We start from the raw sequence: 24,051 nt of genomic DNA, 5'->3' as shown, positions 1-24,051 counted from the left end.
CGTCTAGGACATACACACCTACACAACACATTCCTCTCTTTGAACAAACAGATGTTTTTCTCCACCTCATTCACTGACTTCGTTTTTCCTTCCACATTACCACCACATATAAAATCTCAGTACTACCATACATGGAACTCACAGTCCAGGACAGGCAACTGTATCCTCGGGGGGGGGCAGTATCCTGTAGGAAACAAAGTATGGATGCTCTCATATTTGAAAACAACTGCCTTTTGTATAGATGTTCTCTGCTGGCACCTGAATCAGGACATGGGTTAACAGAAAAGTAAAAATACACTGGAAATATGTAGAAACCTGACTGTTATTGTTATTCTCCACTGAAAATCACAGCATGAGTATTTTCTCATCCCATCCATTACTAGATAAGTGGCAAACAAAAAAGAAACAAAACAAAAAAAATCAAACAAGAAATCACAGGATTAAAAAGATTTTTTCCTTGTTTGCCCTCTTCTCATATTGATACTATAAGCACATGCATCACTGTGCTGCAATTTCCTTTGCAGGCTATCCAAAATCCTTTCTTCTGGGAAAATGTTAATCATGGCCCAAAGGTAAACAAGTTTTATAGGTAATGTAGTTCCTTTGAGAAGGCAGGAAACACTTTTTAATTTGATCTCTGGTATTCAGAGTTGGTGTGCAGACTACAGCAGAAAATATCTCGGTGCTTACCTAAACAAGTAGTTCATAAAAAAAGGTCTGCGAGACTTAACTCTCTATAGCTGCTCCACAGAACCCTTTTGAAGAGTAACATTTAGCACCTGATCTGCTCCATGTGGGTCTACTGATGTTTCACATGAAACCCTGAAGGATATTGTGGTCCCCCATTTACTTTAATCACTGTTTAATTTCATTGGGCAAGACATCAATGGCCTGACTGCTGTAGGTAGGCAAATACTAATTTTTAAACATTATTTATATAATGGGGGGTGGGGGAGATTATGTAGTGGTATCTTAAGCAGTTTACATATTTCAGTCACTGACTTGTTTCTGTTCAAAGCAGTCAGGGAAGAACAAATAAAATTGTTTTAGGCTAAATCTAGAAGCTCTACAGATGCAGCATACTTGATTGCTGAATGCCCAGTGTTACAGGGTGAAAGATTTTGTAGTCTTCAACTTTCTGTAAACTTCCAGTGCCAACATCACATGCGTTACCAATGCCCTCCTGCGCTAGAACTCGGCCCACTCTTCCACATCGTGAAACGTGACGCCCAACAAATCCTATATGAATCCGTGCCACTGCTGAAAATATATCCTTAAGTGACAGCAGTGAAGAAAGGGAAGCTGACAATGTGTACTTTCCACAACTGAACACACAAGTTCTTTAAAAACACTTAGTTTACATGGGGATTTTTAAATTCCTGGGGGCTTTAACCTTCCGAAAAATCTTTTGAGAGGAATAAAAGGCAGAGCAGAAGCTAACCTATAAGCAAAGAAGGCTGATCTAGGACAGAAAACGGATTTCCATATTTACTTTAAGTGACAGCTGGATGAATTACACAAATCATCTGTCTCTCTCCATTTCCTTCTATCCATCAGACTGTATTCAACCATCTCTTCTTCTGCTTATCTTCAGCTTTAGAAAATACATAGAGTACCGCTTAAATTATTAATTTTCTGTTCAGTTCCTTCTAACACCAGTTTCAGTTCATTGACCTGTATAACTCATTGATTTAACTAATGCATTATCTACAACATTATGTATTATTAACTTAGTTTGGTCTCTTAAAACATTTCCATGACAACACATCCAAATAACATACTCACATTTGTCTGGCATATAAAATGATTTCTTCCTTTTCATATCATCCTCAGAAAAAGTAAATTAAATATAGATTGCTCTATTCCTGTAGCAGTAGCCAGATTAGCAACTGATACCCTAATCTTGCTCTCCCTGAATAAACTGAAAATCTCTCAGACCCTGTATTCCCCCTGCCATAGGTATTATTCATCAAAGTTTTTTGCCACATTGACATACGCTAGTAAAAAACGTAAAATCTCTGAGGATATAAAATGCTCTCAACTTTCACCAACTCCAGAAAGAAAGGCACGAAGCATTTCATGCAAAGACTAAATAAAAGGCTTTTTCAGAGTCACAACAAACACAGAAATGCACTGAACCACTGCCAGGAAAAACTGCAAACTCTTTGCCCTCTCTCACCTAACTGAAATGGCTCGTACCTCCAGGGAAGGGAATCCCAGCCAACATCATATTCTATGTTTTCTGCAAAGTCATCACTGAATCTAATGTGTAGGACTGCAACAGATTATAGAAGAAATGAGAGCACCATTAGTAAAGCTATAAAAAGCTTGAGAAATTATGTGAGGTGATGCACTCTGGTAAAAACATTAAAGCTAACTTGTATAGTTTGAAAAACACAGTTGATGTCTGTAGCTTCACTGCCTACTTGCCTACTCTTCTTTTTCTTTCTTGTATTAGAAAAGCTCCAACATTTTGTTCCACCAAAATAGTAATTTATGTCAGTTAAACGCTTGCAATAGTAAGAAGGAGCTGAGGACATTTTGCCATACTGTGAGAGGGAAGGAAAGATTGTGCCACTGCAGGGCTGGCATCTTCCAATAAAACCTGTGAGAGTTTCACTAATTAAATACTTGTTTTCCTAATCAAAGCATTTGTTTTCATCAATCTTTTTTCTTGCTCTTTCAGGGGTTAATGTCACGAAACTTAAGTTTCTTTGCAATTCACATGGAAAAGCAAGCCAGAAGCTGGTGTAATTTTTAGAAAAGCTTTGCTGATTAATTTTCTGATACCTTTCCTCATGCAGCAACTCTGGCAATATGAAATTAATACCATCCTCACTCTCCAAATAATCATCTCCTGTTGGCCTGTTCCAAACTTTCTCTGTTAAAAAAAAAAAAAAAGAAAAAGAAAAAAAGAAAAATAGTAGTGCTTTTTCTTGGTTTTAGAATTTTAAGTTGTAACTGAATAATCTTATTCCCTCTGAAATCACAGAGCAGATCAGCTGAGCCTCCAGATGCTATGCACACACGGCTAGGAGTCCCACAGCTTTTGGAGAGAGGATTTTGGAGCAGGTTACTTACCTGAAATTTTCTTTTTAACAATATACTGTAAGATTGAAAGAGTGCTTAGGGTCCAAAAGCCTTAAATGAAAGCATTAAGATCACTGAACTTCAATCTCTGCTGAAGACCAAAGTCATAACGCAATTCTTAAAGCGTAGTAAGGCAAACCTGAACTCCTCCTATCTTTCACCCAGGTAGCGAGCTGTGTCGATAGGATATGGTGCCCTCTGCTGATCACTGACTACCTCAGCCTAGGAGAATGTGGTTTTTTCTAGTTGCTTCAAGCACACAGAACATGAATTGGTGTTCTTTTAAAACAAGTTGTAATGGTCCAGATGCATGCCTCCACATCACCCGGCTGCCGCGGAACCTTGTGCACCTTGCTGCTTTCATGGTGAGAAAGCGAGAAAGACGGAGACGGCAGGCATCAATCCTCCAGCAAGTCCCCACCAGTCCTCCTCGCTTTCAGCTGCTGCTGAGCATAAGCAGATTAAAGCAGCCCCGTTCCAACTACCAGGACAGAGCAGCCTACTTCTGGAGCAGCACTGGCCTCCTGCAGCTACTTAAAGAACGACCCTGACTCGCTGTTGTATTGCACTTCTTTTCTGCCAGCAAAATGCTGGGGCTCCTTCCCTGGTAATGAACTCGAATGAAGTCTCATTAAAGTACACCGCTGTGGACAACTGATCGAATGCAGGGCTCGCAGTTTTCATCTGCTATTGAAATGTGGACAGACTCATTACTCACAGCTGCTACTGGCACCTAGGGTGTGAATTAAAAATAACAAAATCCAAAAGCCATAAACCAACACATTTTTAAGCTCTTACTCTCTTCTACAGGTAATTCTCCTTCCTGAGGCTAAACAACCAAAATGCAAACCACCGTATTCACAGTATTAAATTGGCAATGTCTTCAGACCTCAGGATCTACAAGGACTGGGGTCTTTCATTCTCAAGAACAAGCAGTTCCATTGCAATAGGTTATAAAGGTTCCTATATCAGCCCTGACAACAAATAAATTTGTTGATAAAGCATTTCTATACGCCCAGATTATCAAACAGAAAAAAATTGCCAATTACATTCCATAAATAATAGTTTTGACACTGACATTGTTAAATGTTGAAAGCATTTCATCAAGTGCTTCAAATATTGTAAATTTAATCCATACACCATTCTGGCTGGAGCCTGTGAATGGCTCCATGATCAAAAACTGGTTCATGTCCTTTGAAATTAGGTTCTCAGAACAAATAATCACATTTATAAATTCTTTAATGTTTGTCTTTAGGCATTTCCTAATTTCGATTAACATCTGTTCTTCACACAAATATTCACAGTAAGAATTTTAATCTAAGGATACTTGTGTAAAGCGAACACCTCTTTTTTGAACTCTCAAATTAAGGTTTCTACAACATCTTGGTTGTGGTTAAGAAGGCATTCCACATGTTTCCTTTGTCAGAGCCACTTAAAAAAGAGACTGTCATATATTGTCTTGACCATTGTTACAGTTAAAATTAGGATTTGGCTTTGCTTCTGTAACTAGAACGCTTAAACACGTGAGATTACTGTATAACTATTTGTATCATCATAAATATACAATTTTGCTATTAGAAATCTCACTCTGAACAAAACACAATCTTTACCTACCTATACTGCCTGAAAAAAACTGACAGCACGTGGAATTTCACGGATAACAATTTGGCTTGCTGTGCCAAGGGGAAAAAAAAAAACCAAACCAACAACAAAAAACCAACACATGCTTCCTGCAAATAAGTATCTGAGATTCATTTAAAACAACACGTATGCAAAATGGTACTTAGATTGAACTGCTATTATTTTAGGTTCTGTCGGTGAAGGAAGCAGCCTTGCTGTGTTAGCTGAGCAGAACGCCACCCCCTTCTTCTCCAGCCTCAGCACAGAAGCTCAGCCTCAGCATACCTGTCGGGGCATCGACACATGGAGAAGAAACTAAGCTCCGATCACACCGGACACGTCTATACTTATTTTATGAGTCAGTGCCCACACACTTCCATTTCGTACATCAAACATTTTGGAGAAAGCTGGATCCAAGGTACCATCATTCAAACGTAATACGATATTTTCACCACCCAGTTTGTTAAAGGCTCTGGGATAAATGAAAGGTAAAATCCTTGGAAAAATAAACTCAAGTCTGTAAAATATTAGCCAATGTTTTCATAACTTTTCCAGCAACTATAGTTTCTAATAGATCAACTGTGACTATATAAAGCTACATGGAGAAGTCTCAGTGACAGAGATAGACATATTGCAACTTTGCCTATAATGCACAGATATCACATCCTCAAAACTTGCTGAGAAGTACTACATTGGTTATAATTTGTATTTTATATACTTGAAGGTGAACCACAACGGGAAACTTTCTATCAAGTTTTTCAGCGTGTTGTTTCAGGGAAATTTATTGACTCTTCTAGTTGTGAAGGTATGAAACAAATCCATATTTTTCCCACGTTAAAGCAACTAAAAGCATCTTTTTCATATTAGTGAATGAAACAAATCATTAAAACTGAAATATTTTTCAGGTAGTCCTCACAGACAGCATAGGTTCGCTGTTCAGTATATACTCACTGCAGAAATAATCTAACTGCTGAAATAATTTAACATCTACAGCGACTACACTGTTACATGCTATTTGTGTTTACATCTCTTTTTTCCTAACTACAATTTTTCTTGCACCAAGAAAATGTTTATTCTCTGCCTGCCTTGCACTGTTGGCCATAGCTCTCCGTCTTTTTCCTTCCCCTTCCTAGGTTATTGTTTACACTCTGCACTATGTTTCCCATTATTAGTATAAACACAGAATACTGTTTTAACAAAAATAATTTAAATCAAGTCCATACAGAGGTCCCATAAAAGATTTTAAAGAAAAATTCAGTGAGGAAAGCTGACTGACTAGATGGCTAAGAGTATTAGCCAAAGTAAGGTCCGTCTCTCTGTACTTTCAAAACTTGCAGTTACCTTCTTCCATCCCAGCCCTCGGGAGAGCTCTTCAGTTTGCAAGGTGAAGTTCAAGAAAGATGATAACTTTAGGATTTAAGAGCCTGTTGCATGCAATAGTTATTGCTTACAAAACTAATGGTCCCTGTTTATCCATGAAACAAAACCACAAACCATTTATTCTGTAATTTAAATAAGAAATCACACTCTGAATATTATGTTTTGATTTCAATCATGTTTACAGTGCTCAGGATGTGACAGGCACTGTAAATAATGTCACAAACACATGTGAACTGACACAAAGCAAAAATCAACCATGCATTTAATAAAGTTTCAGATCGTGCTCTATACATTACCCTGGTGAAACCGAAAGGCCCTCTCTAAAGGAGACCAGCTTCTCTGTAAAAGCTAATGATTACCTTTACATTTTAAACCTTGCTGAAGATAGGCATTTCTGTAGAAAAAAACCTATAACTTCTTTTTTTTTCCTTTTTATTCCTAGAAAGTGAATATTCAGCAGCCATCTGTTCAAATGTGGTAATTTCACATGGCATAGAAAAAATCCCTAATTTGGGGGCCTAATTTACTTTTACACTAGGATTACTCCACATTGCCAGAGAATTATGAAAGGGGCTTGTTAAGAAAACTCCTCCTTATGGGCAACTTTGTCAGGGAGAAAACAGGACAAAAGACAAAGGTAATGAGTTGCTCTCAGGCCATCTAATCTGCAGGTATTATTTTACAGTGTGTGGATGGTAACTACTGCTAGAAAAACTCCTTTCCAAGTGGCACTAGTGAAATGAGTAACAATTTTTCTCAGACTTTCAGATTTGTTTAAAACTCTAGACTTAGAGATCAAAATGTTAAAACCTCTTCAGCTTTAACACACCCAGAATACAACAAATATAAACTTGGGAAGAAAATGTTTGTAAAGATATTCAAAACAGTTTACCATTCCAGTACTTGCAGTTTAGCCCATGACCTCTTTTAATTCTGGCCAGTCTGAAAAATTATTTATTGCTATTTAAACAGTTTCACTAACTTGAAAATTTAGAACAGAATAGCCCAAAACTGTGTCTTACAGAGAAAATCTTTGCCAAGTGACATCTAACATTAGGAAGACATCAGCCTACCCTGTGCTGCTTCTACTTCCTAGCAAGGGGAAAACCATAAAGCATAAGCCACTTTGCTCACCCCTCCTGCTGTAGAATCAGTCAAATAAACCTTCTTAATGCTAAAATGACATCCTAGCTTATGAAAACACACTGCAAACTACATTTCTTAAGCTCTCCATAGTATTTGTAGGGTACATCAGGAATGCCGACTCACTTGCATTTGGTTCCCTCTTCTAAAACCCCTCGTGTTTCAGTGTGTTACCCAATTAACTACAGAAAACCAAGCAAGGGAGCAGAACAAAATCTGCTTGAAGTTTTTAATATTTTGGGCAATTGTGCTTGGCTTCTTTTGCCTTAAAATAATTTAACAAAAAGAGGAAACAAAAGACCTGCTTTTTCTATTAGAAATAGGTTTTGATTTTGTCTGGATAATAAGAATTTATGGTGGTGTTGAAAGGCCTTGGAGACAGTCCTGGAGACTGAAGTCATTTATTTACCCATAGAACAAGCACAAACTAGACAAGCACCTGCCCCAGGAGCCCAGTGAAAAGCCCCTTGGACCTGACCTGGAGAGACAACTTGCAGAGGTGAAACAGGGTGCCTCGCCTCCCATTCCACCTGGGACTTCCCCCCCCCCCCCCCCCCCCCGACCCTTTTTTGTTTTTTTTTTTTCTTTTTTCAAGAAAGAGAGACTGTGTGTGAAAAGTAAGTTTACCATCTAGCAACAGTTCAAAGAATTCTACAGAAATACGATTTGAAATTCTGCCTACTTTGAAGGAAGCATCAGACTTCCTTGAGGTGACTGATGTGGCTTTAGGTCTTTGTTACTAAGTAAACAGGTAACTTTGGAACCTTCAAATAAATGGGGGAAAAAAAAATAGGATATGAATTCACACAGACAGACAGCAAACCCAGAAATAATAGCTACATTCACAAGAATAGCAGTTACTATTTAGATTTATGGAGTGTGATGTACTAATGTGTATAATGAAGCAGCCGATTTAATGACTCAGAGTGCTAAAAAAGGGGGGGGAAATAAATCCACAGAAGTCACAAAATTGACTTTCAAGATTAATGGGGATAAGCCAAACATTCCAGATGTTCTAATCCAGTGTTCTTGTCTCTACGCTACAGAAAATCACCTTTCCCAATGAAAAAACCCCCATCTTTCTTTCAACCTGCACTTTTGTTCCCATTACCACTCATGAATAGTCAAGTTTCATCTATCTTTTTTCTTCCACTTACACAATCAAAAGGAAGGAGCAAATGTACTTTGTATATAAAACATTTTATTAAAAGTCTCTCTGAAGAAAAAATACTATAGAGACATCCATAATATATAATTTATCAAGATGAAGCAAAACAGCGTATTGGGTTTTTTTTCATAATTGCTGTTTAAATTATATGAAAATACTAGTATCAGTTCTAAAACTGCCATTGTCACCATTTTTGTTCTGCTGTAAAACCAGCAGTATCACAACTAATACATGCTCTATTTACTGGACAAAATTTACTGTTCTAATTACTGGACCTGTTACAGCTAATGGAAAATAAGAGTTATTGGGTTTTGCTCTGAAGAGGAAAGCTGTTCAACAACAAGGTAACAGTAGGATATAAAAGAGACTGTGGAATCTGATGAGTCTGACTCGCTGTTACTATGGAAATGAGTGACTATAACAAAATATTCACATTTTAATCATGTTCCCTAGAGGACTGACATCCCTAAATTAATTCTATTTTTAAATCCAAGATTTTGTTAATTTCCCAATCCAATATCAACCACAAAAAAGTCACCCAGAAAGTCACAGAAGAGCCACACTTGTTCATGCATGCCTGATACACAAAGCTGAGACTAAACGGCCAGTATCATGTAGCACAGTTCCACTTCAGTTATTCCAAAGCCATCACTAGCTGCACTGAGCATCTGGACTCCAGCATATGATTATGCTGAATTTTGAGTTCCATTTTTTCAAAAAGAAAGGACTGTCCTCTATGTTAATACTGGTAATTTTAACTCTCAGAATACAGTGCCGTGTTAGGAATGCCCAGGTCTTCTAAAGCACCTTTTTGAAAAGGACTGAATAACACACTGCAGAAACTGCGCAATCATGCTACAAGGTACTTAAACTCCCCCACCTCAGCGTTATCTACAAAGCCAACGTAAGTGTCCAGAACATGAATTGAACATAGGATACAGCAACCTGGAAGATTAAAAAGATGGTAACCATTCGACACTTAACAGTTTCAAGAGATGCCTGCTTAGCTTTGAGCTTCTGGGAGGTGTGAAAATAAGTTCTTAATCACTGTCAAGACTATACTTATATTTTTGACAGAAATCTAAGAATTTGCTTGCACGGCTACTTGCAAGGCCTGCATTACTCTCTGTAATTCAGTCTCTAAAATTCACTGTGACATATCTGAAATTCATCCCTTGTCACGTTTGATCCTTTTGTAATACAAAAAAACCAAACTGAAAACTCTGAAGCTAAGAATAATTATATGAAAAGGTTTTTTTATAGAAAGAGCACGGTAAACAGGCTTATGTAGGAAGCAGAATCTCAGAAGTGCTTTGAACATCCCTGATAACACGTCTGTGATAAGCTGGTTGGCAAAACTGGTCGGTTTGCACTGAAGGAGCTTGACTGCTGCTGGAGACGTCCTTTGGACAGAGGTCCTTAGGAGATGCCAGTCCTTAACACTGCTTTAACACAGACCCAAACCTCAGACAAACCTTTAAGGAAAGGGCTCGGGTTTATTTCCTTTTGTATTTTGTTTCTAAATTTGCTGTCAGAAGGCCAGCCTTGTACTTTGCTGTATTTTACCGACTCTTCTTTAATCAGGTATAGCAAGAAGAGAGATCTAAGCATGACCTGCTACCACGTTCCTTGGCAGTAACAACTTTTCACAGGCCCACAGAGCGATTTATAATCAAAGCATGTTTTGGGGCTCCCCAGGAGTTGAGGAGAGCTTTTTCCAAGAAACTGCAGAGGACAAAGTAGCTTGGCAAAGTCAATGTGTCAGGTCAGTGGTGTGGCACTTCCACAGCAGCTGTAATTACTGCCACACGAGAAGCAGCCAGTTGGAGCAAGGAGGACAACTTTTGCCATTTTATAGCTAATTATGCATGTGGTTACCACATTTAAAACCCCACTCAGCATCCCACATAACGATCATTCCCTGCTACAGAAAGTCACACGCCAGCTTTAGGTCTCCCGTCTCTGTCTACCCCAGTCAGATGGAATCCGGTGATGATGCGGAGCCAAGAATGTGCAAACAGCATGCCTGACTCTGCTTCTCATCTCTGCATTTCAACAGAGATGCTGAGAGATAAACAATTGTGCTCTGAAACAAGGACTATAACAAATACTTTGCAAGTACATTAGTGTCCCCAACTCAAATAAAAACCCAAATCCATTTTTAAAAACCTTAAGATGCAAAAACCTGAATTGTGTTTTTCAGAGGAGCAGTAAGAACAAGTTTAATAAGTTAGCTTCCAAATAAAATAAAGAAACCAGCCTTTATTAAATTATACGGAAGGGGGTCAGAGATTAAAAATCTTCTGCCTCTCATTATTAGACTTGAGATGACAGATTCATTCCAGAGCACAGAAGGAAATATATTATCCCCAAACAGGATATGAAGTTCAGTCCCAGTAGATTAGTCTCTGTTAAGTAAATTTATTGTCTAATCTTTTAACTCTCCCCCAAACTGCTGCCCAAGATCCTCTTCTCTATCACTACTAAATCCCCTTTCCTTTCCTCTACGACCCTATCCCCCAAGCTCCCCAACAGCATTGCCCTCTGGTCTCATTCCCACCAGGATCCTCAATGGTGCATGAACCTCATAGAAAAACAAGAAGTGATGGGAGTAGAAGGGAAAGGACTTATAACTGCAGTCAACCAACTAATAAAACCATGCTGTGCTTTGAATTGTTAGGCAGAAGAGAAAAGCAGGATAAATGTTTTGCTTGCTTTAAACAACAGCAGAAAGCCTGGTGGTGAGCTCTTTTTGTGTATTTGTGTGTGTGTGTGTGCCTAGTAACCACTTTGTAATTTGGATACAGATATTGAAGAAAATCTTCAAAAGAGTTGTATTAGTATGAGAGTGCTTTCTGGGAAGAATTAAATGTACTATGTGAAGCTAGAAGGCACATCAAACAAAGAGCAATTCTATCCCCTTTTTGTTTACCAAGGCAGAAGCAATCTTCCATTCAATGATACATTTCTAATACACTGTTTAGTCTAACTTTAGACTCCATGAAATTATTTGCAAAGACAGGGATTCCCAAAACGTTCCAGTAGAAAAAGGCAGTCTTGCCCTCATCCTCCCTTTCCCTCCCTTTAATTGCATGAAATTTAATTGTATGACTTAATTGCATGAAAAAGACACACTGTGACAAAACCAAAATAACAAGAAGAGACTGCAGTTTCAGAGTGGTGAGCTAGAAATATTTCTTCTATGTGGGCTCTAAAATGGTTCTATCACCAAGGAGGACAAATATTTCTCAACAATCACAAGTACAATATGCAATATGCCTAGAATCACTGATTGATTCAATCTGCAAGATTGGTCGTGTTTTCTTCCTTTAGTAGTAAATTATAAAAATACCCCATCAGGTACTTAACCTCAGCCCTTCGCATGTTTTTGTGTAGAAGAGCCTTGATGTACCATCTTTTATGCATAGAAAAAATTGCAAAGAGCTTGGTTTCACCAACAGAGTGTGCTGTCAGTTTGTTATTAAATTGAGGGCAACACCATTAAGAGAGGCTTTTCTAATTGTTTTATCTGGAGATCTGTTGCAAATACTCGTTCTATATTAAGATGTTTAAATAGCTACCTCCACTTAAAACAGTTGCTTTTCACAGCATCTGCTACTAAATGCCCTTCTTGGCTATGTCTTGCATTGCTGATGCTGTACAGTCCTGAGCTGCACAACTGTTTCTTTGCAAACCCTTCTCTTATTTACTTTGGGGGTTTTTGTTTCTCTGTAGACTCTGGGTGGGGAAGGTATGGGAATCACAAACACCACATTTGGCGAGTCTTCATGTTACCAATGGTTAAGATAACCATTCCTAGCCATAAAAGTATCCTTGCTTGGACTTTTTTCCTCAAATTGAGTAACTCTAAGATGATTACTCCCTCAACTTGCACCCTACCATTTCAGTTCACTGTATTTTCACCGTGTAAAACATGCAAAATTTTATTACTGAAACCTATTCCTAAAACAATCACTGTGTGACAAGTTCAGGTTAAAAACAAACAAACAAACAAAATCATTCAAGGAAAGAATCCTGCTCTATTTTCTGTATAACTTTCGTTTTGTTTGAATCCTTAACTTCTTTTCAATGTTTCTACTGATCTCTAATAGATTTAATGTTATCCCAATGACAGAGAGATAAAAGTGTTACTCATAGATTCACTTTCAATGAACTCTTAACACCACTTTCCAGAAACAGAAAACTCTGTATTCTTCTCATTGCACCTGTATGAAAATAAGAAGATATACCTATAGCAAAGCCTAAACGTCTCCAGCCAGAAGCCTGCATAACCCATTATGTCTATATTCAACTTCCCTCTCCTTGGAAATTCATTCTTCAAGCAGTTATGCATTTGTAAGTAACCAAAAATACATTTGTTTCTTTCTATTGATACAAGCCACACAGCAAGCAGCTTCCCTCTGTTTTGTGTACTCAAGCATCACTTTGAAAACAGGCTTCAAGTCATCTGGTGAAAGAGTATATGGAGCTACAAAGTAAACTGATCTACCAGACATCTGTAAATTACTCCCAATGCAATATACAGCAGACGCTTACATCTGCATAGAAATATTGATGGGGGCATACAGAAAAGGCGCACGCACACACTGAGCAAGCTCCAGTGCTGCTGGGGTGATCAGCTGAACAACTTTGTCAAGATCCTCTTAGCACATTTCTGATTTCCTCCAATAAGCCTTATGCTCAGTGGAAAAAGCCACACAGGCTCTATGCAAAGAGATTCATAGGTATTCAAAGCACAGGAAGAATTGAACGCATCTACTGTAAAAGTAAATAAGATTACATTAATAGAAGTCTAAAGCAATCTACCCAACTGGGACTTTTGTGGGAACCATACTAAGGTCAAGGTCTGTCCCTATCCAGACAAATCCAGCAGCACCACACAAGTTCTGACTGAACTAGAAAAAGGCTGACATATTTCTTTTTGTCAGTTAAAAAAGGAATACTAAGAATCGTCTACAGAATTATATCAAAGGAAAAGACAAATCAGGACAGCAGTCCTAGTGCCTGCGTGACTCTCTCTGCACCTCCCAGGACCAAGTCCCCCAGTCCTATTTCATGGCAGAATCTGCGAATTGAATCATAGTTTCCTTTAAACACAAGCAAATGAAACTATTGCATTATAAATATTTGGCTAAACAGATCTTTTGACGCAAGAATTCTCAGATGACAGGGGCAGGGGAAAGGAGAACAAATGCTAACACTAAGGCAAACCAAAAACCCAGAAACCAAATCTATCCATAGATCTTAGACCAGAATGGACTACTGCATTCATGAAGTCTGATCTCTTGTATAACACAGATGAGACTTATCTACTACTAGATTATATGAGCTATTAATACTACAACTTATATATTCTGAGCCTTTAAAAAGGATATACATTCTATATTGAACACTAAATGATCATTCGCACACGCCGGATAAACAGTGCATGATCACGGATGTTTTTATGCTATATTAAACTGTACCCTCAAATGAGCATTGCACCCCAGCTCGTAGGTGGCCAGAAATATTAACATCTGAACTATGGAAAGCTTTAGTCTAACCAGGTTGAAAGGTCTCGCTCATGGGACTGGCTGCTTTCAAAGGTGACAGTGGTATCAGCAGTATTATGCTATCACTCAACCTAGCTCCTTGAAGTAAAGCCAAGGTCTTGATGCCACGTGAACATTACTAAAATTCAAATGGGATTTTCTGTGGAACTATGCCCATCACCTCAAACAAAAACAAACGAAAAAAAAAAAAACAAAACACCCCCCCCCCCAACCAAACCAAACTGCCACTCCAATGAAACCTCATTTTTAAATCACTCGTTCTACCCTTTCATTAGGCAAAACTTGATTGTACTGCCTCCTCTTGATCTTCACCTATTGTACCAGGCTGTAACATACAGAATAACAACAATATTTTAAAAGTGAGTGCAATTACAGCAAAAGTAATTAAGGTGTCTCATTAACACACAGGAACGTGGCCCAAATATGACAAATTCACACATCTCTCCAGTTAATCTCACTGGAAATTATAAGTGTACAAACAAGTAAAAAAATTAATCAGATTATAATGCCTGGAGTTATTGTTTCCCTGCTCTTAAGCACAATCCATCACTGAATTAGATACTTGTTTGAATTCCAAGTGACTGGTATGTTCTAAATGATACAGACCGCACTGCCCTGACAAAATGATCACGGTATGAAGTACAAAGTTTGCATGCAACCCGTGAGTGTTCAAACATGCCATTCCAACATGGCAATCTCCAGCGCAAGCGTTCCTTCTAATTGTGTGCCTGTGCATTTGATACACTGACTCAATCAGTCAGAACAGATAATCATCACGTATTTGAGTAATTCTTAAAAAAAAAATATTCACAAAACAGATGCAGACAACTTACGGAAAAAGTGAAATTTATTTTGGAAGTATACTCCCCCCCAAAAAAAGGATTTATCATCCTACTAGGTTTGGATTAAAAAAATTAGAGTTCTAGCTTCATAATGACAGCCAAACATACTGAGACGGCAAGAGAGATATCCTTACTGAAAAGGACTGCTTTAGAAATCAGTTCAGAAATTAATTAGTTCAGAAACTAATTTAAAACCCAGCGCATTATAAACCCAGATTCACTGGCCATTTCTCCGTTTCCCTCAGAATGAAAACGTGTCATTTCAGAAGAGTCACAACAAAATAAGCAAAGGAAAATGTAAGGAAATCTCTTCATACAATAAAAATGGAGTGACTAATGTGGATGACTCAGTTAATTGCATGACTTTCTACTAAGCATATTCACAGGGACAGAAATAACACTAAATCACAAGGAGTATATGGGAAAATTATTTTGGACCAGTAAAAAAAGTTATGCCAGAAGCAATGTCTGAGTCTTCAGAGCAGTATCTTCTTCCGCATACTGCAGCTAACAAGGGTAGAAATAGGATCTCTGTCTCCTCCCTCTCTTCACCCAAGACCCTAGAGTCACAGGGTAAATTCAGGTTGGAAGGGAAGCCTGGATTGTCCCCAGTCTAAAACAGGGCCAGCTCTGAGGTCAGACATGGTTGATCATGGCTTTATCCTGTTTGGTCCTCCAAACCTCCAAGGACGGAGACTATACAATATGTCTGGGCAGCCTGGGGTCCACTGCTCAACTGTCATAATGGAAAACAGGGTCCTCCTTACATCCAGGTATCAACATAAAGGGTGTAGCATACAGAGCATCAAAGCATCCTGAAGATGAGTCCATTTTTGTAGCAAAGTTCAGAAGCTGTTTTTTAAACTGAAGACTTCACTTAACAGCTAACAATATTTATGCTGTGTTGCTTACAGAAAGTTGTTGTTATCTATCTTTTGTAGATAACAGCAAGAAAAGTTGCTCATGTGAGTCTTTGGGTGCCAGATCTGACTGGAAGCAATTTGGGACTGAGAACAGTTGGTGTAGTAATAAGAGCTGAATTAGCACTAATTTGGGTCTACTTGACCTCTTCACGTGGCTTAATGGAGAGTACAAACCCCAGATCTGTTACATCTGTCCATCCCTAAGCATGTGAACAAGAAATATCCACCACGTACCCAAGAGATTTCAATACCATTAGGAATAGCAGAGTTCCCTGATGAATATCATACCCTTTTCAGTCATTCAGAAACACACACAAGGACTAAGGAGAAGGAAGGGGTAGGATATTCAGGAGCACGTAGTTATTGCCATAATATTATACATACATTTATAAATTTATTTCATATATTGTATATATAATAAATATGTTTAAATGGCATTCCAGTTTTCTTTCAAACTCTTTTGAGATGCTAAAATCTGATGTCCAAATGAACTAGAAAGCATTTCTTTTTTTTTCCCTTTAGTAGCTACCAAAACCTGAAAACATTCACCATTTTAGAATCAATAAATAAAATAATTAAAGTACAGCAAGATACTGGAAAGCTGTGACCATAAATTCACAATCCTCATAGCTGTTGCATTTGGCTGCATGTACTGCCATCTAAAATAATGAAATTGTGAATGTTATAATGATTTTGGTAACAAATATAATTGTTAGTCCTAGAGAAAACTATTAGAGTGGTAGCTTGATATTCTTGTCATCTCTGTTCTGTATTAAGCGAAAGAAAGAAAAAATGAAATGCAATTGATGTAATGATTTTTGCAACAAGTATCTAATGGATTTTTCTGCTGCTGCTATCATTTACAAACAGTTCTATAGCAATTGTTCAGTTTAACTGAAAATATCGCACAAATGCTCCTGTAGTGATATTAATTATGTCACGTTTTAACTAGACAGAAATTATTTAAAGCTAGGTAAGGTATTCTATAAATGAAACACATTTTACAATAGACAAACTAAAATGCACTAATAATACAGTAGGAAAAATGTGCCAAATAATCTATTTAATTTTGGATGCCACTCTTGCCTCACTAAAATTTAACAGAGCATCTGTAGGCAGTACAAACCACGTAGTGGATAGGCTCATCACACTTAGAATCATAGAATCATTTAGGTTGGAAAAGATATTTAAGATCATCAAGTCCAACTGCCAACCATGCCCACTAAACCATGTTCTGGAGTGCCTTGTCTACACGCTTTTTGAATACTCCAGGGGTGGTGACTCAACCTGCTTCCCTGGGCAGCCTGTTCCAACACCTGACAACCCTCTCAGTAAAGAAACCTCACAACTTGAGGTCATTTGCTCTCATCCTGTCACCAGCCACCTGACAGAAGAGACCAGCACCCACCTCACTGCAAACCCCTTCAGGTAGCTGTAGAGAGCGATGAGGTCTCCCCTCAGCCTCCTCTTCTCCAGGCTAAACAGCCCCAGTTCCCTCAGCCGCTCCTCATAAGACTTGTGCTCCAGGCCCCTCACCAGCTTGGTTGCCCTCCTCTGGACACGGTCTAGCACCTCGATGTCTTTCCTGTAGTGAGGGGCACTTTCAGAATATGTACTTTCTTTTATGTTTCAGGAGATGATTTTCCTTGCTAATGCAGGCGTGAATCTCCATCTATTTATTGTGCTTCCAAGAAAAGCCAACTGATTGTACTATCATTAATTTCTTACTGAGATTTTTGCATGAGAAGCTGGGATAGCCTTCCTCTTTACCCAGCTCTATAGGAGACTAAGTGTCCGTAACAAGTTAATAAAATGCTGAAGCAGTCAGTTCGTGTTCAGGCCTTTCAAGCCAGCACAATCCACTCACATGCCAGCTGTGTTGCCCTGCTCCGTGGTCCTGCCAAGGGCAATGCCCTGCTCTCCCAGAGCCCTGCTCTCCTGAGGGTAACGCACAGTCCTCCCCACCACCCCCATTTGTCACATTCTGAAGGAGATGTTTCATGTCTTGAGCCTAAACATGAGTAATGTTCATGAACAATGGAAATTTCTGGTCAGTGACTGGAATACAGATCTTCAGAGAAAGTTCTGTCACGATCACATGAAGGAGTTATCCTTCTTAACAAGAATTATTTATTAACTGAATTGAACCAACAAAACATTAGGTTTTGGTCTCCATGCAGAGAAGTATTGGTGTCTGGTTTCTTTCAATATTTATTTAGTAAGGCTATTGCCATTACTGAAAGCAAAAAATGATACATTTCTATTGGTTTTACCTCCTTGTTCTAGCACACGGTGGTCCATGACACAACGTGGGCAATATACCGTCTGATCAGCCATGACTACAAATGTTGAAGGCCACCTGTTAATCGGTAATATTTATCACTTGACAGCTACGGATCTCTCTCTGCTGGAGCCCCTCTGGAAGCAGCAAGCTTGCTCCTGATAAATGCAATGTTTTGCACAGAAAAGACAGATGGTCTCTTTTCTGTCAGAACCAGAAGCTGGTGATTATTCAGTTCTGCTTACTCGGTATTTCAAACGCCGGACTTGCTAACTCACTGTTACGACCTGAAGACACCTAATTCAGGCTCTTACAGTGTGGCTGCAGCAAGTGTACATATTTGAAAGAGTAATTTAAACAGATAATTGTGCTCCAAAATTCTTGAAACTGTCGCAATGAGGCATTTATGCTCACATCTAAGTAAGAAGCTACACAACAGAACAAGGCACTTGACACTGACCTGTGAAATGACCAAGTAACTGCCTGCAAGTCCAACCGAAAACTATTGGTAGTTACATGAGCAGACTTGCTATCTAAGCTTGGTTTGGCCTTTGGGTTATATCATTTATTATGTCAAGAACATCAACATCTTTCTAGTTTCACATTTCTCAACTTTTCAATTGAGCCAATAAGATGAAAGAACATTAAATTTACCAAACAACTTGGGCAATCCCAAGGAAAAATGATGACTCCGAGCCACAGGCTAACCTCAGAGATTCATTTTTGTTTGTTTACCTTAAATGCATCTAAGATCCTTCTCATGATACTTTGCTATAAACAAATAAGTTTTCCAACTGCATTAAGTTTATAACAAAATCTTGACCCCTTATAGCATATAATAATTACAGTACTCTATAATAATTACAGAACTACAAATAATTACAGTACTCAATCTTAACTTCTCAAAAGGGTAAGAAAATAGCATCCAAGTGTGGACCACATTTGTGGAAAGCACCTGACATAAAACATGTTCAGCTCTGGTTCCACAGGTTTTTTTAAAAGAACAAAACCCCTGGGGTTTCTGTAGGCCAGATCTATTCCTTGATACACACTCGCATATGGTTGCACAAACAGCCAAGCCAGTGCAACACTGAGCAAAATGCTTCACAAGCAGCAATGCCACAGGATGTGAAATCCCAGTGTCAAAATGACTTTCACGGTTCATATGACCCATTCTTTTATATTCAGAACCATGTTTTATTTTTCCTTTAGGAAAAAACATGTAATTTAAAAAACATATTCCTGAAAGAAACCATTCTGGCAAACCACAGCTTTCCTGACACAGTTTTCTTAAAACCAAAGCACTGATGTTACTTACACCTTTTTCAGACAGGGAGACAGATATAAAAATACAAGAAAAGAATACAAAATTGTTTGTGAAAACAGCTCCACTTCTCTCATGGAAAACCCTTTCTACACATCTGCCAATCTACTTACACGAGGAGATCGAAATCTTCAACAGGTGCAAAGAAAAACAGTTTATTAGATTATTCCGCACATTTTAGACTTTTTTTAGAGATTCTTGAATGCAGGAAGGAAAAGAACTGTCCCTGAACCCACTCTGGGATCCAATTTTTAGTTGCTTCAGCAGCCTGGTAACTGATAGTGACTGAGACTAGAAGTTCTAAACTTTAAAACAAGGTCTGGCAGCAATTTTCAACAGCCAAGTGTGCTACAGCCAGTACTCACTTTAATTGCTCTTGAAAAATCCTTGGAAAAACTACATGGACTCTGGCATGAAGTATTAGGATGTTAAAACAATTTTACTGAATGTTTCTTCTCAATAAAAACACAATTTCCCTCTTTTTAGAAAAGATGTCTCCTCAATGCAGAACACTTATTTTTGCCAAACATGGACTTTAATCAAAAGTCTTTCCTTTTATATAGGTGTAACTAACTTTGTTTTCCCAATATTTCCCAATTAAGTTTTCCCAGTATTTTCTTGAAAGTGTAACACAGGAGGAAAAGAGATTTTCTTGTTAAGTAGAGGGAGGACTGCTGAAATAGTTATTGAACAAACAACTGTTTTCATTTACTAAGCTAAGTAACTACTTCACATATGTTTTAATGAAATCTAGTTGCATGCTAATTATACCTGTCTGTTTCGCATTACCCAGTTAACATTTTCTTCATGCACATCAGCATAGGAGGCCATAGATAATTCATAACAATTCATCCGCAAATATTAGAGATTATTCAAAAACCCAAAGTGAAATGATTCGACAATTATCATTTCACTCCTCACTGAATGTCTAGGTTAGCGTCTTCATCTCCTCTACCTGATTAACAGCTAAACCAGCAAAGTCTAGACACACAGCAGTTGCAGTGCTGAGAAGCTGCCCTACAGCTATGCTCTCAGTTGCTTGTTTCCTTTGATAGTAGCATGGCACCACAAGCTATCCCACCAAAGATCAACTTATTGTATTTATATAGTCTTTCCCTTTCCAAGCCAAAGTTAAATGAAGTTGAAGGCAGCATCTACAGGACAAACCATAGTCACAGCCTTAAAGGATTAGAAGAAGCCATTGTTTTCATGTCAGACATGTTTTTATAATATAGACCATGTCTATTCTTGTTATTTCATTTTCATCATCACACCAGCTTTTCAGCAGTCAGCCGACCCTTTCCCACACCACAGTTTTAAAGGCTCATAAACATTATCTTTATTATATTAAGAGAGACTCAAAAATTTTAAAACAGATGTGAAGTCACTCCTGCCAAGAGCCTACACACAGTGTGATTCAATAGGATGTGGGTGCTGTAATGTACTCAAGACAAGTAATTCTAAAACTCTGAGCTCAACTTGCTGAACAATTATTTTCATCTAGGAAAACAAAAGCTTAAAATAAACTAAGAGCTCCCATCTGCCTGGGACTAAGAGTGATCCAACGACCTGACTATGGATGCTCCTCAAAGATGTTTCCATTGACAGCACCTGCGGAAACAGGAATGATGAAAACACAAGGATGAGGTTTTTTCTTTGCTTCTTAAAAAAGCTGCATAAGGCCAACAGCTTCTATCACACATCTCCCGGTGAAGAGAGACAACAGAAATTCCATCACTTGCTGTGCGTAGCTACAGGTTGGCCAAGTTCTTCCTTCACACCACTAGCAGACTCACAGGGGCTTAAATTACTGTCACGTACCGAACAGCCACGAGCCCAGCTACAGCAGATCAGCTTTTCCCGGGCTGTACGCTGCCCAGCTTTCCCCTGCCTCCCTCCCTGGGGTTTGCTGTAAGCTCTTTCTGTGGCGCCGCAGCTCCTGGAGCGCTCGTGGCTTTTTCTCCTCACCATTTGGGGCGAAGTCAACATTTTTCCCACAATGCAGAGTTGATCCATGTGGCATCAGTATTTCTTTTTCCATTTCCTCTCGGCAGCCAGTAGCTTTGGTTTTCTAAGTTTTTATGTAAAATCTCTATGTGGTGATATCTGCAGTTTTTCTGCATGCGTCTCATGGAATTTACCACGTTCATCTGTAGGCGGTCCACTTAATTTTTGAAACAGCTGAGAACTTTATATAAAAACAAATACAGGGTAGCCTGAAGGAACAGCCTTTCCTTGGATAAGGATAAGGTCGGTCTTGGTTACTGGGTTGGGTTTTTGTTGGTTGTTGTCTTTACTCCAACAACAATCCTGTGCCTCTTGTTAGTAGACAAAGAATGTCTTTCAGTGGGCGTGCAGGGGGGGGACCTGCTACGGCTGATACATTGGGAGGGCTCTGGAGACAAAGGTGCCACAGCTCTGCTCCGGGACACCTCACTTGCAAGTGCAGTGGCACAAAGGCAAAGTGAAGAACAAGGACTTAATGAGTGTCATGGTATCAAGTATCCCACTTCAGAGGCCGTGATTTATTCGGACTGCCTCCTCAATAGGTTCCCCAGTAAGGCTCCCCGGCTACTGCACCAAGGCCCCACACCAGGACAAGCTGAGAACAGAAGGGGCTATTATAGTCCTGTTCTTGTTGGCTACTTAGAGGTTTTAAGCTCACAGTTCATCTTTTTAACCACTTATCTCTCCCCCATGTCACATTCCCCAGATTTCCTCTTACCACTACAGTCTAGTCTGCAGTTGCATTCAAGCAGTTGTGACCACAACTAAATGATAGTAAGGGAAAAGCAACTATTTTATCATTTCCCCTGTTTGTCTAATAGATAACACAGACAGTATACACAATGAGGTAGTAAGATGTGAAATCTTGTAAAGTATTCCATATATTCAGCTCTTAAATACTCTGAATGGCACTGAGCACAAGCAATCAAATCCTATGTGGTTTGAAAACTAGCTATAGCTCAGCAATATTTGCCATCTGGACAGATAAAGCGAGGTAGTGAGCAGGAGCAGCTTCCAGGGTGTTTAAGTTGGCAGTGACATGGCAACGCAAACCTTCCTGTTTGCCAGGAGGGGCAGACATTCCCGCAGCCTTCTCCTCTGAAAGTTCTGCGGGATGTAAGAGGAGCCGGGCAACTACATGGACACCTGAACATAATATGCCAAAAGTGAAAAGCAATTCACTTACAAAACAGGATTTGCATTTGTAAATACACGACAGTAACTTCAAAAGGAAACACTGTCGAAAATACACTGTAAACAACACCCTGTGCATAGTAATATACATGCAATAAATGCACAGAAAGAGACTACAGGAATTATTCCAGGCCATGGAATGGGCGTGTGTCCAAATCAGGTACTCCCAGGTTTAGGGACCTCTGCTACCCAGCTAGCACCTCACATACTACGTTCTATTGGCGAGGACTTTTACACAAGTTACAGCGAAGATGAACACGCTACCACAAGTCCAGCATGTCAACGAGGATTAAAGTTACTCATGCAGCGCAGGCAAAGCGTATGCTCACTTCCGTACAAGGTACCCAAGCAAATCTTGCCCTTGCAAGAGTTTTAATTGTGTTGGAAGACAGGACCTGCCGAGCTTCTGTTTTCACGCGCATGTCACGAACAGGAGCATACAGAGAAAGGGACCCTACACATCTCCTCCTCCGTACACTGAGGACAATACAGATGCTAGAACTCCTGATGCCTCCCCAAGCAGCTGGCACTTGCAGGCTACCATCAATGCTGTGTATGACACTACTGCCCTCTCCTGGAAGCAGCTCAACTGCACGTCCTTAGACTTCTATGATCAGCCTTCAACTTTTTTTTCTTCTTCTAAAATTGATAAAGATTTGAATTTTCCAAGCAACAGTATATAGATGGGATACTAGGCTAATATTGAACAACGTGATAACAATGCAGTTATTCATAGGTTATCATGCAATTATTTATAGGTTATCACAACCAGTATTTTGTATTTCAGAAACAAAGACGCAGTACCAGGAAGTCGATACAAACTTTCTCCAAAACCAGCCAAAGTAACTGGCCCTTGGACCAGTCAGTGCAACTCAAAAGACTTCAACTAGCGAAGTTAAATGCATACGGAACCATTAAAGCAGATGGTCTACTCTGTGGAGCACCCACCAGATATCATGTGACACTAAAGAGCGGCTTTCGTTTCTTATTTAAAACCAAAGTAAACAGCAGTATAACAAACTCACTGTGCAAGCAGGGATGTGCCTGAAGCAAAATTTCCTAATTTTCTTGAAAACATGCATTTTGCTTGTTGGACTAATGCCATCTCTTTTTCTGTTGGCTCTGCCCCCTCAGGGCCATGCACTATTCAGCTGAATAACTGTAAGGTTCTCACTTGCAGGCAAATAGGAAGCAGTTTAATGAATCACAACATTTTGTTCATATTTTGCTTGGAGGAAGCATTTTCCACATTTTCTTCCTCTTAGTGAAGTTCAGAGAAATTCCACCCAAACCCTGTATAACTGCTTTATTGAGACCAAAAGTTCACTGTCAGATGCTAGGGTTTCCCTACCAACCAAAAAGAAAGAAAAGGGGGGCAGGGAAAATAAATGCTTGTACGGAGAGAATTAACTAATGAGCTTGCTGAGGCTTACTTATATTCCTCCAGAGACCTATGAAGACCAAGGCTGTGAACGGTGCTTGCGCATACATACAATCACAGCTCAC

General features: G+C 39.1%; 1 protein-coding gene across 2 annotated transcripts in view; it reads right to left on the bottom strand.

The window, feature by feature from the left end:
- The window catches only part of SLIT3 (slit guidance ligand 3), a 536,826-nt gene that overhangs the window by 326,538 nt on the left and 186,237 nt on the right, over positions 1–24,051 (bottom strand). The window lies entirely within an intron of this gene.

Source organism: Accipiter gentilis, chromosome 26 (genome assembly GCF_929443795.1).
Source record: "Accipiter gentilis chromosome 26, bAccGen1.1, whole genome shotgun sequence".
NCBI classification, from domain to species: Eukaryota; Metazoa; Chordata; class Aves; order Accipitriformes; family Accipitridae; genus Astur; species Astur gentilis.
The sequence above is the reverse complement of the archived record's forward strand: the minus strand, read 5'-3'. Positions and strand labels throughout refer to the sequence as shown.